Genomic DNA, 16,945 nt, shown 5'->3' on the forward strand with positions numbered 1-16,945 from the left:
TTTATTGTTTTAATTCTCTCTAACCTATTCAGTAACTAGTTACACTCTATAGATTGGTGGGTATCATCACCCTGGATCATTCTACTCCCATCAGGAAAGAAATGCTTCACCATAGACGTATGCATGAATTATTATGTATGTGGCTGGTTTCATGTGACTATAGTTGCCATGGTAATGGCATGTAACCTGAAGAACTAATATGATTAGAGTCTCAACACACTAACCAAGGTAAAAATTAATATTCACAAGCTGCTTATCATAGCCAGACACAGTGATTTATCCTTTAAAAGAAAACAAAACCCAAAAAAACCAACAAATTTTACAAGGGATAGCAGCTTTAAGCATTTAGTCTGAGTGGAAGGTGTTGCATTGACAATCACATTCTTTAGCTTGAATATGCCGCAGCTTAAATACACAGCAAGTGGTCTCTGTTAATTAGTTCTTTGTTAAAGTGCAGATTACTTTATATTGTCTTTAAAAGCAATTTTAGATTATGCATGGCTTCCTGTAGCTAGAGTCACCCCTGATGCTAAACATTAAGTATGATATCCCAGCTCAGAATTAATGGCGCCAGATTGGAAAGGGGGCTGGATTACCTCCTTCCAATGTGTGTAGAAACTGGATTAAAAGAGCAGTAGAGCCCACTGTAAGGTGTGTACCATCTTGCGCTTCTGGATGAATCACCAGTACCACAAACTGATGTGTACCAGTTCTTGTCAGGACTCTTTAAGAGCAATAAACACCATTCTGCTTACAATATCCAGAATGAAGCCTAGCGTGTCCTACAGATAAGAGTTCACCTCTAATCTGATCTATCCCATCTAATCCAACTATCCAGTGTTGAACAAAGCATCCTGAGTCCACACTCTGCAGGCTGCCCTGCAGTCCTGATCCTGAGAAAGCTGTCAGGAGGAACAAGCTACACTAACCTGCAAAGAGGAGCTTCAGTAGCTACATCCAATGCCCAGAAGTAAGCAGTTCCAGGTGGTGGCTGTAACTTGTCTCCTACAACTAGTGCTCCGTTGTTACTCGCAGTCAGAGAGTGTCTGGTGGCTGAGTACCAGTAGAAGGGGTCAGTAATGGCAGGTTACTGATGGTGAAAGGGAACCCCAAGATGAATCTGTAATACCACTGATAAACTGACAAGAGAAAAGACAGGGTGGCAGTGTAAGCCTATCCTGTCATCACAATGGGATTTTGTCCACACTTGTCACTTCTTGAATACTTTTTCCTTAAAGATATACTTCCACATAGCCATGGGAATTCATTCTGCTCACCATTTTTAAATGGTTGAAGTGTGAGTGGAAGGACAAATATAAAAGCTGTAATCTATGTGAAATCGCATGGTCTTCCTACTCACACACTGCTCCCCTGTATCACACAGGCTTGTATTCAGCCGAACATGGGTCAGATGAACCTTGTACAATCTCCCAGGGCTCCTGTGAATGTTTGTAGTGAATCTTTCACCATACCTGGGAATGCTGCCTTTAGAAATCCATGTCAACATTGCCTTCGTTACTGTTGCTCATGAAAAATCAAACGCGGCAATTTTTAATCACTACAGAACTTGCCAAATATGCTCCAAAAATCACATAGATTGTAAGCTTGCGAGCAAGGTCTTCTTACATCTTTCTGTCTGTCTGTCTGTATTACACAGTATTTTATTCATGTGTTTGTTCCCAATTGTAAAGCGCTATGGAATTTGCTGGCGCTATATGAATAAATGATGATAATATATGGTTAACTTAGAACCTGAGTGGGAGCACTTAGTTTAAAAAAGCCAAAACAAGAACAACACCCTCATTTATCAAACCAATTCCTTTATTTGGTACAAATACTTTTCGTTAAGGATTCAGATGCATCAATCTTGTTTATGTATTCTTATGCTTTGTTCAGATTTTCCATCGTTTATCTTGGGTATTCTGTATCCAAAGCAGTGTCCTTTATGTGAACTCCTGCTGGAATGTTGGAAAATCATCCATGGGATACCTAGACCATTTGTATCGGCCTTAAACTGAACATTATCATTCTTCTCTTTGCATGGGTTTCTATATATTTTAATGACGCAGGGCCTGAGTCCTTAAGGAGAACAAAGCAAGAAACTAGGAGTAATTTTGCACCTTGGCAAAACCATGTTGCATTGGAGGGGAGGTAAATTTAATATATGGGGACAGATGTATAGTTGGTAGAGCATATCCTAGATCAACTTTAAATTTCAGTGTAAAAATGCAGAATAGTAAACTAATTTGCACCCCTTGCATTGTAAAAGGTTTGTCCAGGATCAAATTTACTCCTTTTTTTTTTTTTTTTTGCCTTGCTCTCCTTAATGACTGGTCCGCAATGTTTAATACTGGGTTATAGGAATTTAATGCAGTGGTGAAATAAAGAGTTTGGTATATGAAATAATTTTAATTGAGGGTTATGTTGGACACATTTATTGTGTACACTGGTTTTATGAAACAAAAATCACTCGTACATGGCTCTGGAAATAAACATTATTACATAGCCTTAAAAATGATTCAAACACTTTGCGTCATTCATGTCAGCGTAGTCTTGCTGAAATCATCGAATGCTACTCAAAATGCTTTTCAAAGGGACATTTTGAAGCACTTTTCTGAACCCCGTTAATTTGAATTGGAGTCAACAGTGCTTTTGCAAATTTGAAAAGTAGGGAAATACAAATGTCACTGTCTTAAAAACTATTACAATAAGCTCCGACACCGTAGTGTAATGATTATAAAAATAATTTATGAAGCTATTATATTGAACATGAATTTTTTCCTGGCATGTTGTCAACCATTTATAAATTGATGATAATTTAATATAATACAGTACAGGGTGTTAATGCCTTCTGCATAACATTTTATTAACTAGATATATAAAATGGGTTATTTGTTGAAACAGTATATTGAATGGTAGTAATATGATACTCTTTACTATTACTTTTAAAATATTTAGGAACAATTACATTTAGTGCGTATTGTTGAACTAGTATAAAAGGTCATACTAGGTTTTAAAGGACAGTGTCAAAAACAGTGTTAGGAAATGTGTTTTGTTGGCATGCTGAGTAATTATTTCCATAGCCCCACCATATTATGCAGTGCTTTACAGTATATGTTTAATCATTCACATCAGTTTCTGCCCCATTAGAGCTTACAGTCTAAATGACACATACACATAAATATTGTCTACAGTCAATTGTATCTTACAGTCAAGATTCTCTAACAACAGAAACACACACTAGTATCAATTATGTCAATAACCATTTAAACTACCAGTATGTTTTTGGACTGTGGGAGGAAATCCGAGCACCCGGAGGAAACCCATGCAAACATGGAAGGAAGATGCAATTTCAACACAGATCGGGCCCTGGCTGGAAATGACCCCATGTCCCCAATACAGTAAGGTACTGTCACAGTCGTCTATTTTTCAATCTGATTCGGGACACTTGGCCCTAGCTGGAGCAGGACTGAAACAGAACTTAGAATCCTTGATTATCTCTCTGTTCATGTAGAGTCCTCCAGAGTAGCACAAGCAGTATAGGAGTATAAGGACCTGAGTCTGTGCCTGAGTACTGGACTGGAATCCGGCGTAATAACTGACTGGAACTGTTCGTGGGAACTCAATCCCGGCTTCTGTAGCCAGGTACACAGGACTGAAACCCACTAATAAGAACTTAGATAGGAAACACACGGAAACTCAGAACAGAGCGAAACGGAGACAGGGACTAGGAACTCAGAACTGTGACACGGCATGGCGAACTCAGGACTGCTTGGCAGGCACAGACCTGGAACCCACACACGCTCTAGAGACCCAGAACCAGCCATAACAGAATCGGTGCCACTGGTACTGCAGAATAGGTACTGGATGGCGCAAAGTTCTTACTGAGATATGCACTCTTGCTGAATGTAGAATATTGCAAGATGAGCAGATTGAAAGTGCAAAGTACCTGCAGAATGATGAACCCTGGATAATGCAGGATGCTTGAAAGAAGGTATGCACTTTAGAATGCAGGATACTTGCAAACTGATATGTAGTTGGTAATGCAGGATGTACACAGAAGATGATCACTTGTTAACACAGGGAATCAGGAACAACTGGAACCTGTAACCAAGAACTATCCTCAGGAGAGAAGTGTGGTGTTCTGGCAATGAACAGATCTCAGCAGCAGGTTTAAATAGGGTGTACCAAACAACTATTGGCTGTACAGGTCATGTGATCACAGCTGCTGATTCTGGTTGGTCTGGAATGATCACCTGACTGCATTCAAGATGGCCACGCCCATGCACTCAGGTAAGGATGATGTGATTCAGCATGCCACACCCCCACCTCCCCCTTGACCTCTCTTCTAGGATTTCAGTGATGGAAGAGGAGCAGAGTTACAAAGTATGCATGAAAACATTAAAATCTGATATAAATGGCTCTTTAAAGTAATTTGTTTGAAAAATAATTTCACTCTAGTCTTGGTTATTTAGGCTCCTTTGCTCTGTCCCCCTTGACTCTCCCCCCACCCTTGTATCTCGCTCACTTTTCCTTTTCCTCTCCTTGATATACATTCTCTGCTTACATGCATCTTAAATGATTGTGTAATGATTTATTAAGTGCTTGTCATTTGTACATATGACAGAGCTCCAAGTTAGGTAAAAAGCAGCTGTAATTATAAGCACTGGCATATTTCACATAATTTGCATTCTTGAGATTCAGAATGAACATAATTTTCCTGCTATAATTTATGCACTACTGCATGTTCATGTCGCTTACATGTATGTGTTTAGACACTACCTGTGTATATAGTGTCTAAACATTTTTATAATATGATGTTATGCCGGCCTCGTTTTAGGAGATCTGTGAGGTGACAATGAGAATAGAGGACTGGAATACCAGATTTCGCCTACAGTGTAGAGGAGCACACAGGGCGATCATTGTTGTATCGTCACAGAGCTAAAAACACATCCTCTCTGTTTCTCAACATTGGCCTGTCTTACAAACAACAGGGCGCTTCATTAATGAGGAAGAACTTGTCAGTGTTTTGAGAAACTGCAATATTGCGTTGGGTTTCAAGATATATTGCATTTTATTATGAATTACTAGTATGCTATATTAAGTTTCAAGCTCCACACATTTAATTTCCAAATGTAAATATATAGTTGATGAAACGTTGTTTTTTTAAACATGTATATGTTTAAAAAAAAAAACCAAAAAAACAGGTTCTTCTGTTACCGAAAAACCAGAGCAGTCCCAGCTGCAGAGAAAACATTGAGGTTATATACATGGTAAATAGTTCATGGTAAATGCCACGGACCTTGTTTGCTGCATATATTTGTGATGGTACTATATTATGTGCCATTGCTGATATTGTTGGCAATACAGAGAATAGATGAGAAGTCCAAAAATAATATTAAGGTGTATTTTCGTACGGATTGAGATCCTGTTTCTTCAACTCCTATTGATCCATGTATTTACCCTGTTTTGAATTGGGAAGGGATATAACAGCTTGTAGTTAACCAGATAAGTAGAATGAGCACAGCAGCACAGAATATTTCAGGAAAGGACTGTGCTGACCTAGTGAGTGTGTAAAGGGATGCATGTGACAGGGACGATGCATGTGACAGGGACAATCTCATTATGGGCTCCATATATCAAAGGGAGAAGAGCATTATCTATCCAAGGGTAGACACTGGTGCTAGCAATTTACATATTAAATTTTTTTTTTATAAACATATATATATATATATATATATATGGAACTGAAAGTAAAATCTCGGTAAGTCTACTCTTACCACTCCTGGCCACTATCTCCAGACACCTGAGTATCTCTCAGCTGTCCCTACAATAGTTTCTGAGTAAATCATGGCGATTGGAGGTTTTCTATCGCTGAGATAAGTGGCGTTAAAAAAAAACCCAAACCTATCCCTATCACCATTTTTTAATAAATAGGCCAGTATTATTAGACGGGAATTAGAAACAAGTAGGAATGCAAAGGGGGGGAATCAAATTAATAACAAAGGGCTGCCAGAGCCTCGCACAGAGATGCTCTGCGGCGATGTCCACCCTTGAATCTTAGCTTGTTTTTGCTCACACTTCTTGCAAGAAAAAATGAGTGTAGATTCCAGTTCCGTGTTAACCTAGAATCGCATTGCATGAGGCTCCCGTGGCACTGCTTGGTTTATTGAATTCTCCCAATAGCCTGATCATTTGATTGTGGAAGGAGCATGGTCATAAACAGCAAAAAGTTCATACATTAATGCAAATAACATTGTCAGATGTTAGATGCTAACAAAAAGGGAATGCCTGTGATTCACATTCTGACATCTGACAATGATGATTCACGCATAAACTTAAGCTAAATATGCTGATTTGACTTATTTCATGAAGGTATACAAGAAGACCGAGGAAACTTGATTTGGTGTAATTTAGCCTCTACGGTGCAACACAAGGATATTAAAAGTCACTAATGTGTGAATTGAATGATCATTTAAAAGTGTGAGACCAATATTGCATTTATACATGACACAAAACTCTGACATGACTACAATCACTGGAATGTAACCATGGGTCCCTCCAGAACTGACAGCTGGGAGAGGAGAGACCTGCCAGTACTGCTGAACCCAACCCATATTAGGTTTTCAAGCAGCTGCATTCAGCTCCAGAATGTATTGTATATCCTATTCATAGTAGAGTTAACAATTTGCATATTAAGTCTGAATATCCCACCCAGTTCTCACTGACACGTTTCTCTACTGTCTCTCAGAGATGGGGTGTGCAATTTGCTAATAGAGGAAATGGGTCCCCACAGAAGTGATATATAGCAGGAGTTGCTCTCTGTCCCCCTTGACACTCTCTCCCTGTCTCTCTCTCTCCCTATGACTCTTTCCACCCCCCCTTGTCTTACTCTTTTCCATTTCCTCTCCTTGATATAAATTCTCTGATTGCTTACATGCATCTTGAATGATTGTGTAATGATTTATTAAGTGCTTGTCATTTGTATATATGACAGAGCTCCAAGTTAGGTAAAAAGCAGTTGAAATTATAAGTACTGGTACATTTCACATAATTTGCATTCTTTATCAATCATCTCAAACACTTACACGAGACCTGTGGCTGGTGAAACTGATACGACAGATAAACATGTACCTTAGAGATGCCCAAACCTTGAATCGGAAGCTGTTGCGTGCACTCGAGCTTGGCATGCCCTTACTATACATTTACTACGTGCATACGCCCAGTTCTCTCCCCACTGCACCCACGAAATGGTTGGCTGTTGTAAAGGTCTTTGTGCTCGAAGATGAATTGGACGTTGCTGCATTCATTGACATACAGCCTGGTTCTGAGCATGCGAAGTGCAGTTTTACACAATATATGTCTATAGGTATTTAAATTCCTTAATAATTCGAGCCCTAAATGTCTATCCCAGCACACTAGGCCTCTTCATGTTGTCTCTATCAGAGATGGATCCTTGGCTGTATAGAGTTGGGCACACTGACTATTGATGCATATTCCTAGTATATAGTTGTCCATGCCCCAATGATGAGAAATACTTCAAGGTTTGTGCTTTCCATCTGAAGATAAAGTTTATTTCAGGTAGTGTTTTAGTCTATGGGGGAACCCCACATCTAATACTGCAGTATTTTTATGTTGATGGTTGTTTTTAGTTAGTGACAGTGATAATTGCCATGTCAGAGCTTGCTCTGTGACAAAATGCTTATAATTTCAAATTGTACCCAAGGGAACAGCTGCACAGTTATGAAAATTGCTACATCATGGCACTGGGGTCATGGGTTAAATTACGAACTAGGAGATTATCCTAGTGGAGTTTGTATGTTCTCCTCGTTTTTGCGTGGGTTTCCTCCAGGTGCTTTGTTTTCTCCCACAGTTCAAAAACATACTGGTAGGTTAATTTGCTTCTGACTCTAGATTGTAAGTTGCATTCAGGCAAGGACTTATGTAACTGATTTTTATTCTTTACAGAAAATATTTAAATACTGCAGAATTCTCAGAGAATAAGACTGAGAAAACGTCTGCTTTCCATGTTCTTCTGTTAACATTCATTACTTACTTTTCTTGCTCGTGCATTAGCATTGTCATCAAAATACTGTTAAAGCAGCAATATCATGATAAAATGAAGTATATTTTTTAATATCACTATGGCAGAGCATAAGAAAAATCTTTGTAATTGCCATTTCTCCTTGTTTTTGCTCTTCAGGCTGCTATTAATGATTTATCATTCTGCAGGGTTTGTACAGTGTCATGTGGCTCGCGTAGAAAACAGTCATATGGCCCAAGATGATGTGAGTAGGTGAGGCTTTGGAATACCCCTCTGAGCGCAATCTGTTATGTGCACTGTAAAATCCTCCCCCATATGCCATCACATGATTTGCTGTGAGTCAGTTTCTGTTTGAAAAGGAAATAGTCATTAGTTGTCTTCCTACTAATCATTATCAGATGCAGGCCTAAAAGATACTTGGCTTTCTATTTCAAAAGATATGTGGGATTGCTGCTTTAATTTAAATAATTCCCCAGAAAATTAGAAGGAAGTAATAATTGCTCATGTTTTAACAAGATCTTGAATTGCGGAACTCCACGTTTTGCAATAGGGACACTTGATGGACTGCTTTCTCAGTTATTTCAGTATATGAGCTTTAGACTGTTCATTTTAAAATTGAATAGTCCATTGGAGTTTCCCCCTGTTTAAAATAGTACCAATTAAAATAAAGTATTGATTGTTTACAGAATGGTGTCGGGGAACATCTACCTTGTGCTGTAATTTATTGTTTTAGTGTATCGCTGTTATTGCTTCCTGTGTTTTTCAGAATACTTATACAATAGTGTATCCTTTGTTTAATTATCCGAAAATATAGGTTAATTGGCAAGTGATTTACTAGTCATTGCGGGGCAGATGTAATAACAATACAATCAGGGCCTGATTAAGGGTTCTGGCCGCCCTAGGCTAATACACCCGTAATGCCGCCCCCCTTCCAAATCATTAAAGGAAAATTCAGGAGTATTCTCCACAAGCAAATTTAGACGGTTCTTGCTGTTCTTTCTTGCTCACTTTTGCACCTTTGTTGTCTTTTAGCTGCCTTATGCAAAGTTGGGGTCTTGTCTTGAAAATGGGCAAACATTACAAACCCTCACTGATTAGGCTCTTTAGAGAGCATCCTCGTGAACGCCACACAATACAGAAATCATGTTCCCCCACCAGCAGCCAATTCATTACTCCCCGGCAATTTCATCACCCACTTCCCAAGTTATTTCATCACCTAGCCACCAGCCAGTTCATCATCCACCTTGGCTCCCCCCCACATACCTTCCACTTGCCAATTTATAGCATTCGTGAAAAGAATGTATGTATAAATGTCTCTTATCCAGCATTAAGCCCGGTGGGTACAGCTATGCAAAAATAAGTGCTTGAAGTCACAAGATAGGATTTACACTACAGGCCCCCATTATTGCACATTTTCGTAAATGACCCTTATTAAGTATAACCAGTTGAGCTCTATCCCGAGTAAACAGATCTATTTTGCTATCCAATGAGTTATACAGTTTGTCCTGTAGTATAAAACAGGTCTATGAAAATGTTTTCCGTTGTTCATAAATTTGAAAAGTAACTTAGATGATGTGCACTGGTCTGTAACAGAATCTTGCTTAACATAACGTCACATGTAATAAGAAGTGTGCGAATTTACAAAAGTTAGCACGGTATGTCATAAAAGATAATTTTATAAAAATCATACTTGCCGACTCCTTGAAGTCTGCGTCTGGGAGCTGCCGGGGGGAGGTGGGCGTGCGGGGGGCGGGGGCCAGCAAATCGTGTCATTTTGGCCCCGCGATTTAATGATGTAAATGCATAATTTTACAGTGAGGGGTAGGGTCAAATGCACTTTGGATCTAATTCTGCCCACTTCACTAGGAAGTGGACAGATGCAGGAGGCTGCCATACTCTGTTGTCAAGTATGATATAAAATAAATACAATAGTAAGTCCATATTTCCCCAATTTTAAATATTGCAACTTTAAAATACTTTAAGTTTCTTTTGTGTAAGTGATTCAGCTATTTATGAGATAAGGGTAGGTGTTTGTTACAGCCATTGGTTTAATGACACTGCTGTCAAAGAAAAATAAATATCCCTGAATACTTGTAAATACTGTATTATAACATATCATAGGTTTCTGATTTTGATGATTTGTCAGTTAATAGTCTGACAAGTATGAAACTTCAAACAGGAATGTTATTGCAGCCTGTTAAGGGACTTTCTAATCCTAAAACTCTGACTTCTCAAAGATGCTACTTTGCCGAATCCACAACTATCCCAATGCTGACACAGTTTGAGCTTTCTCGCACAGCTTGCACATTATACCTCCTGCCTCCTCAGCGTACGCACGCACGCTGCCTCCTCCTCAGCGCGCGCACGCTGCCTCCTCCTCAGCGAGCGCACGCTGCCGCCTCCTCAGCGCGCGCACGCTGCCGCCACCTCAGCGCGCGCACGCTGCCGCCACCTCAGCGCGCGCACGCTGCCGCCACCTCAGCGCGCGCACGCTGCCTCCACCTCAGCGCGCGCACGCTGCCGCCACCTCAGCGCGCGCACGCTGCCTCCACCTCAGCGCGCGCACGCTGCCGCCACCTCAGCGCGCGCACGCTGCCGCCACCTCAGCGCGCGCACGCTGCCGCCACCTCAGCGCGCGCACGCTGCCGCCACCTCAGCGCGCGCACGCTGCCGCCACCTCAGCGCGCGCACGCTGCCGCCACCTCAGCGCGCGCACGCTGCCGCCACCTCAGCGCGCGCACGCTGCCGCCACCTCAGCGCGCGCACGCTGCCGCCACCTCAGCGCGCGCACGCTGCCGCCACCTCAGCGCGCGCACGCTGCCTCCTCCTCAGCGCGCGCACGCTGCCTCCTCCTCAGCGCGCGCACGCTGCCTCCTCCTCAGCGCGCGCACGCTGCCTCCTCCTCAGCGCGCGCACGCTGCCTCCACCTCAGCGCGCGCACGCTGCCTCCACCTCAGCGCGCGCACGCTGCCTCCACCTCAGCGCGCGCACGCTGCCTCCACCTCAGCGCGCGCACGCTGCCTCCACCTCAGCGCGCGCACGCTGCCTCCACCTCAGCGCGCGCACGCTGCCTCCACCTCAGCGCGCGCACGCTGCCTCCACCTCAGCGCGCGCACGCTGCCTCCACCTCAGCGCGCGCACGCTGCCTCCACCTCAGCGCGCGCACGCTGCCTCCTCAGGAGACCCCGGAAGAGGGGTGTGAATCGTGTCATTGATTGCTGTCGGGGACAGGATGTGGGAGAATTGCCTCCTCTCCTGGGAGTCAGAATTCAGGAGTCTCCCGGAGATTCCAGCAGAGTAGGCAACTATGAGTTGGGCTCTGTATAAAATAATCCAAAGCATTAATGTTCAGTAAGTGAATGTGAACCTTGACTAAATGTTTACAATCATAGAAGGTTAAAGAGCTACTAGGGGAGTTAAAGGAATAGTTCACTTTGAGACGAGGTTTCTTTGTGATGATGTTTAGGTAAAGGTTCCTGCTGCCATGGCACTCCCACGGTTTCCTGAGAAGAATCGCTAGGGTGCTCTGTATTACAGCCGGAAGTATTACATTGGAGGAGTTGTTGCAAAGTGAACAACCCTTTTAGGAAAGATTAAATAATAACGGCTAGTAAGGTCTTATCTATGTGGAGTTTGTATGTTCTTCCCATGTTTGCGTGTGTTTCCTCCGCGTGCTCTGGTTTCCTTCCACACTCCAAAAACATACTAGTAGGTTAATTGGCTATTAAATTGACCTTAGTCCCTCACCCTCTCCCCTCCCCCATTGGGGCAGGAACTGATGTGAGTGAGTTATCTGTATAGCGCTGCAGAATTATTGGCGCTACATAAATAGCTGATAGTATGCAGCACTATCCCTACCAGATGGCCCAAGAAACCACACTGTGTGGGCAATTGGGTAGAAACATGCATTCCCCTCGGACCTCACTCTTCTCTCGGTACACAAGCCCTTCTATATGTATGTACAGAATAAAACTGAATCTGGTCATGTGGAACAGTGTTTAGTAGTAACTCTGGTTACTAATAGCCTTGGGAATCCTACAGCTTTAAACTGTTATTTTTATTTTATTTGTAGTGGAAGCACCAAAGGGAGGGGTGAGCACTGCAGAATGGTTCTGCTAATTTGTGGGGAGGAGAGGTTTTTGTTAGAACTCTTTTAAAGCCTCACCCAGGAGATGAACTGACTCCAAATAGAATTCCATGATGGAACCAGTGCTACCCTTGGCTCTGTAGCTTCTGCTCAGTACATTTCCCATGATGCATTGCCAGCCTCACAGAATCCATGACAAATTTCTTGTAGGGGATGACATTTTATTTTGCTTTTCCGCCCCTTGTTTTCTTTTGTCTTTAAAAAGTTAAAGATTTTTAAAAAATATTAGTTCAGTAGCATAAAAAATATATGCAAGTAAAGCTTTATCCAAAGAGTGGTGGTCTAATCTTGGCATTTTTCGTAAGAGATTGTGAAGTTTGGTGGCCTTTACCTCTTTCTTGTGTGGCCTTTCGTCCTGTGTGTTAGAGCCTGTCTGAACAATGTAAACAGCAAGTGATGTGGGAAATCACAGATTAGTGTAAATTTTGTTAAGTATAAATTGCATTTAATATCCAAGCTTAAAGAACATCGCACATCCTGATGTTAAATCTTTGAATTTAATATTTCAAACTTTTTGGTGCCTGGTCAGAAAAGGAAGCTGGTTTACTCCCTGCAAGGCTGTGTCCAAAACTGTATAAAAACGAGCATTGTTTGAACATGTGTTATATACCATCTGTACTTCTGGAGATCTGTAGTTCCTTAAACTAGGGTATGCAATAGTCCTTATTAGGACACTTAAGCTAATAAGCATCACAGCTTCGAGGAACCTGCTTTGACGCCTACTTGCCCTGATCTGAAGATGTCAGGAGTACCAACCCAGGTGTACCAGCAAGGGGGTACACTAGCAGCCAGAGTTACCCAGAAGAACGCGTTTCTAGTTGTTGCTAAGGAGCCTAGTGGTGGCAGCAGCAAAAACCCTTCCTGCTGCGTTTAGAGGGCACATTTGGGAAAAAGAAAGGGGACTTTGGCAAGGCAAGCCCAGCCGGTCCCCAACACTGTAGACAGGGTGACATAGGAGGTCCATCCTGTCACAGTGGGTATTTGATCATCTCCAATATTTCACGCATACAAGGGGGGGGTGGGGGTTGTAACTTCAGCACCCTCAATCACCTATGATATAGACTATCTATAATGATACTAATTTGTCATACAAATGTTCTAGATGTTTCTTTTCCTTTCACACCATCTGGAATCCCATTTGTTGTGAGAGTGATATCTGTGTAAAAGAGAAGCAAAAACAAAACTCCAACTGAATGGATGTTCCACAGTTCCTTGATGCCTAATATATCTTATATCATATATCATATATCATATATATCAGATAGATCAAATATTTGTAAAAAACTACTTATTGCATGTTCTTTAACGTAACACATTTCTTTTCTTTTCAGACTTATCTACAGCTCAGAGAAAGTTTGCCCACTCACTCAGGGATTTTAAATTTGAATTCATTGGAGATGCGGAGACCGATGACGAGAGATGTATCGGTATGTTGATGTTATTGGGTCTTATTGCATGTTGTGTTGGCAATCTGCTGTCTGGTTGGCTGATCGCTTTCTATTGTGTTGCAGATGCATCTCTACATCAATTTTCTACTTTTTTACAAAACCTTGAAGAGCAGAGGGAGATAATGGTGAGTTACTCGGCTTTTAAAGTAACTCTTCTTTTGTGTCTGCATAACTTGTGTCTTGCCTGATCTCTTCTACTTATGACGACATTGTGCATGTTTTTCTGTTTCCACTCCCACATAAAACAAGCTACTGTCATGTTTGACTCATTTGATTTGCATTTTAATGTGCCTTTCTAATAATCCATGGCATATTAAAATGCAATCATTTAGCCAATACATTACAATAACAAATTTTCATGAAACAAGATTATCATTACATGTAGGCGATATAGGACATCAGGAGGTAGTGGATCTGCCCATATTACATTTTCAAAAGGGGCTCTTTGAATTGTAAACACTGCCACATAGCTCCAGAGGCAAGTTCAGTCTCTTTGTAACCTCAGGCAAAGCCCAAGTCCCTTCTTTCAGTAACATATGCAACTGACCATCTTGTGGGTAAAAAGTAGCTAAAAGCCATACATGGGGTAAATTCTTTGTTATAGGTTAAGACAGTGGATTCCAAACTTTCTCAGTTCGCGGCACCCTTAGGGTCTCCATAGGTTTGGGAACCACTGGGTTAAGGACATTAGAAGGGAACATACAAGAAGGGCCGTCTTTCCCATTGGGCACAATGGGCAGGTGCCCGGGGGCCCTGCAGTCCAGGGGGCCCGTCGGAGGCAGCAAAAAAAAAAAAAACCTGGAAAAAAAAAAAAAGACAATACTTACCTTGCGGTCAGCTGGCGATCCAGCTCCCTCCATGGTCTCCTCCCCCGTCGCGCTCGTAGTGTATGTCGGGCGTGACGTCATCATTTTTTCAGGTTTTTTTTTTTTGCTGCCTCCGACGGGCCCCCCTGGGCTGCAGGGCCCATATATATAATAATTTTTTTTTATATATATTTATATATATATATATATATATATATATATATATATATATATATATATATATATATATATATATATATATATATATATATATATATATATATATATGTGTATATATATATGTGTATGTATGTATGTATGTATGTATGTATATATATATATATGTATATATATGTGTGTGTGTGTATATTGGGGCCCCGGTGCACTGCTGTGCCCGGGGGCCCAAGAAGTTGTTAAGAGGGCCCTGCATACAAGGTGAGTTTTTCTTACTACTTTTCACAGTCAATTCCACACCAACAAGGTGGCTTCAACTGTGGGATAATAAGAACTGGAAGAGTGCTTTAACAAACCCGGGGTAAAACAGTTAAGGAATATAGCTAAACATCTATTCTATTAAAAACCCATTATTTATCTGAGACAGAGAGGCTCCAATATGACAATCTGGTGACATGTTGTCTTACAGTTGTAAAGTGACCAAAATAAAATATGATAAAATAATATAGAATGAAAGAATTTTTATAAGTGAAGGTTTATACTTAAATATGTTCCTTGGCATACAAATGTTTCATAATTTAAATGTATTAAACATTATTTAGCTTTTATACGGCTTATCTGTGATTGTTACTTTGCCAGAAACATATGATTGTATTTCATCTCGGGCTTTATTTGAACTTTTTTCACTTTATCTCTTATAATTATTTTTCAAATTATGTTTCAGTTTATACTATATTGAATAATTTTGTTTTTTTACGTCCTTTTATTTTATTTAACTTTTTATTTTCATGTCTTCACATTTATATCGTGCTCCCAGAATTGTTGTTGGTACCCATATACACTCTCAAAATTTTCCTCTTACTAAACTAACATACACACACAATCACTTCATCACGTTAACTTTCACGCCTTGCTCCCTATCAGCGACTCCGTTTATCTAAAAATATTGCTTTTTTTGTTAATAGAAGCTCCTACTTCCAAGGCAGCGTTTTAGAACATAAGTAATGCAAAGAAGAGAGGTGTAGATTATTTTTATTGTAGCAAAATGCTATATTTGGTGCACGTTATTTTTCCAACCCAGACAAAATGGGAAATCTGATGCTGTAAAGATGTAAAATAGGTCCTGGGGACAATAATTTAGAATTTATAGTTTCACATAAGTTGCACTTACATGTGGAGAGATGTATTGGGGATGTTTAAGGGCAACTGAAGTACAGTAGGGGCATATCTTTTGTATCTATTTGAGCCGTTTGGAAAGATCATCGGCATGGGACTTTACAAGTGTAAAAAATAAATGACAACATAACTCTCTCCCCCAAAAAGTCAATCCAGCGCTGGCCTGGTCTGGTTACAGCTTATACGGCGGTGTACAGCACTGGGTCAGCCAGTGCCAGGCTGGGCCAGTCCCATATTACATAGGAAACCTGCAGCGTAGGGTCCCCATGTCCGGTATGCTCCAGTAGATCCAGGCTGCCATGAACTGTTTGGGCATGCTGGTGCTTATAGCACTACAAGCACCAGCATACCCATCTCTGCCAGGGCCAGCTTCGACCTGTAGTGCCCCACCTCAAAATGTAAATAAACCACACACCTTGGTTTACAAATAAATTTATTTAATAGAAACAAACCCAGAAACCCCAGTAATAATCACCAACCACCATTATCTGTAATGGACCCAATTTTGTAAGCTTTTAAAAAAAAAAAAACCCTAATAAAACTAGTCCCAATGGTCCATTGTTATCCATAAAAAAACAAAAAAAACCCGTAAAATTATTCCAACCATGGGAAAAAAAGTTATCTTTTCTTCCAGCTTTTAAATCCCAAATAAACCTCTGGATTATGCTTGTTAAGACAAAATACTCTGCACAGAAGACGAATACCAGCTCCTACAGTCAGGAGCTGCAGCTGTGCTCCTCATTGTGACAGTACATTTAATATATTATGGTTTATGCGTGTAGTCTTCTTCCTTTAGATGTTTACGTAGCATGATTTTTGGGCACTAGTAGAAGGGCATCATGCAGTGTTTTTGTGCTGTTATTTCTTTTCGCACTTAGCTTTGTACATAAACACCCAATCTGTAATCCCACTTATCACCGAACCCTTTTCCACAATTTAATGCCATGTTGAATCCAGTCTGGTTCATAAAATTAGTTTATTAATTGTTATATTTTTCTTATATTTTTTTGTAAGCCCCTAATTCTGGGAGGTGAGTGCATTTGCATTTTAATGATGCTAGAAGCATATAGATAAGTGTAGGACCTGCTTAAAAAGAGGTGCTCTTGACAGTGGAATTCAGGCTTAAATGTTTTGCTCAAGATATTAATTA

General features: G+C 40.8%; 1 long non-coding RNA gene across 1 annotated transcript; it reads left to right on the forward strand.

Annotated features, from left to right (window-relative positions):
* Nucleotides 1-4,334: 4,334 nt before the first annotated feature.
* Nucleotides 4,335-13,765, forward strand: LOC142134087 (uncharacterized). Its single transcript, XR_012686947.1, has 3 exons — nt 4,335-4,386; nt 13,523-13,618; nt 13,703-13,765. It is a non-coding gene; the product is annotated as an uncharacterized LOC142134087 (long non-coding RNA).
* Nucleotides 13,766-16,945: the final 3,180 nt, after the last annotated feature.

The sequence above is a fragment of the Mixophyes fleayi genome, unplaced genomic scaffold, assembly GCF_038048845.1.
Source record: "Mixophyes fleayi isolate aMixFle1 unplaced genomic scaffold, aMixFle1.hap1 Scaffold_3931, whole genome shotgun sequence".
Lineage (NCBI taxonomy): Eukaryota > Metazoa > Chordata > Amphibia > Anura > Limnodynastidae > Mixophyes > Mixophyes fleayi.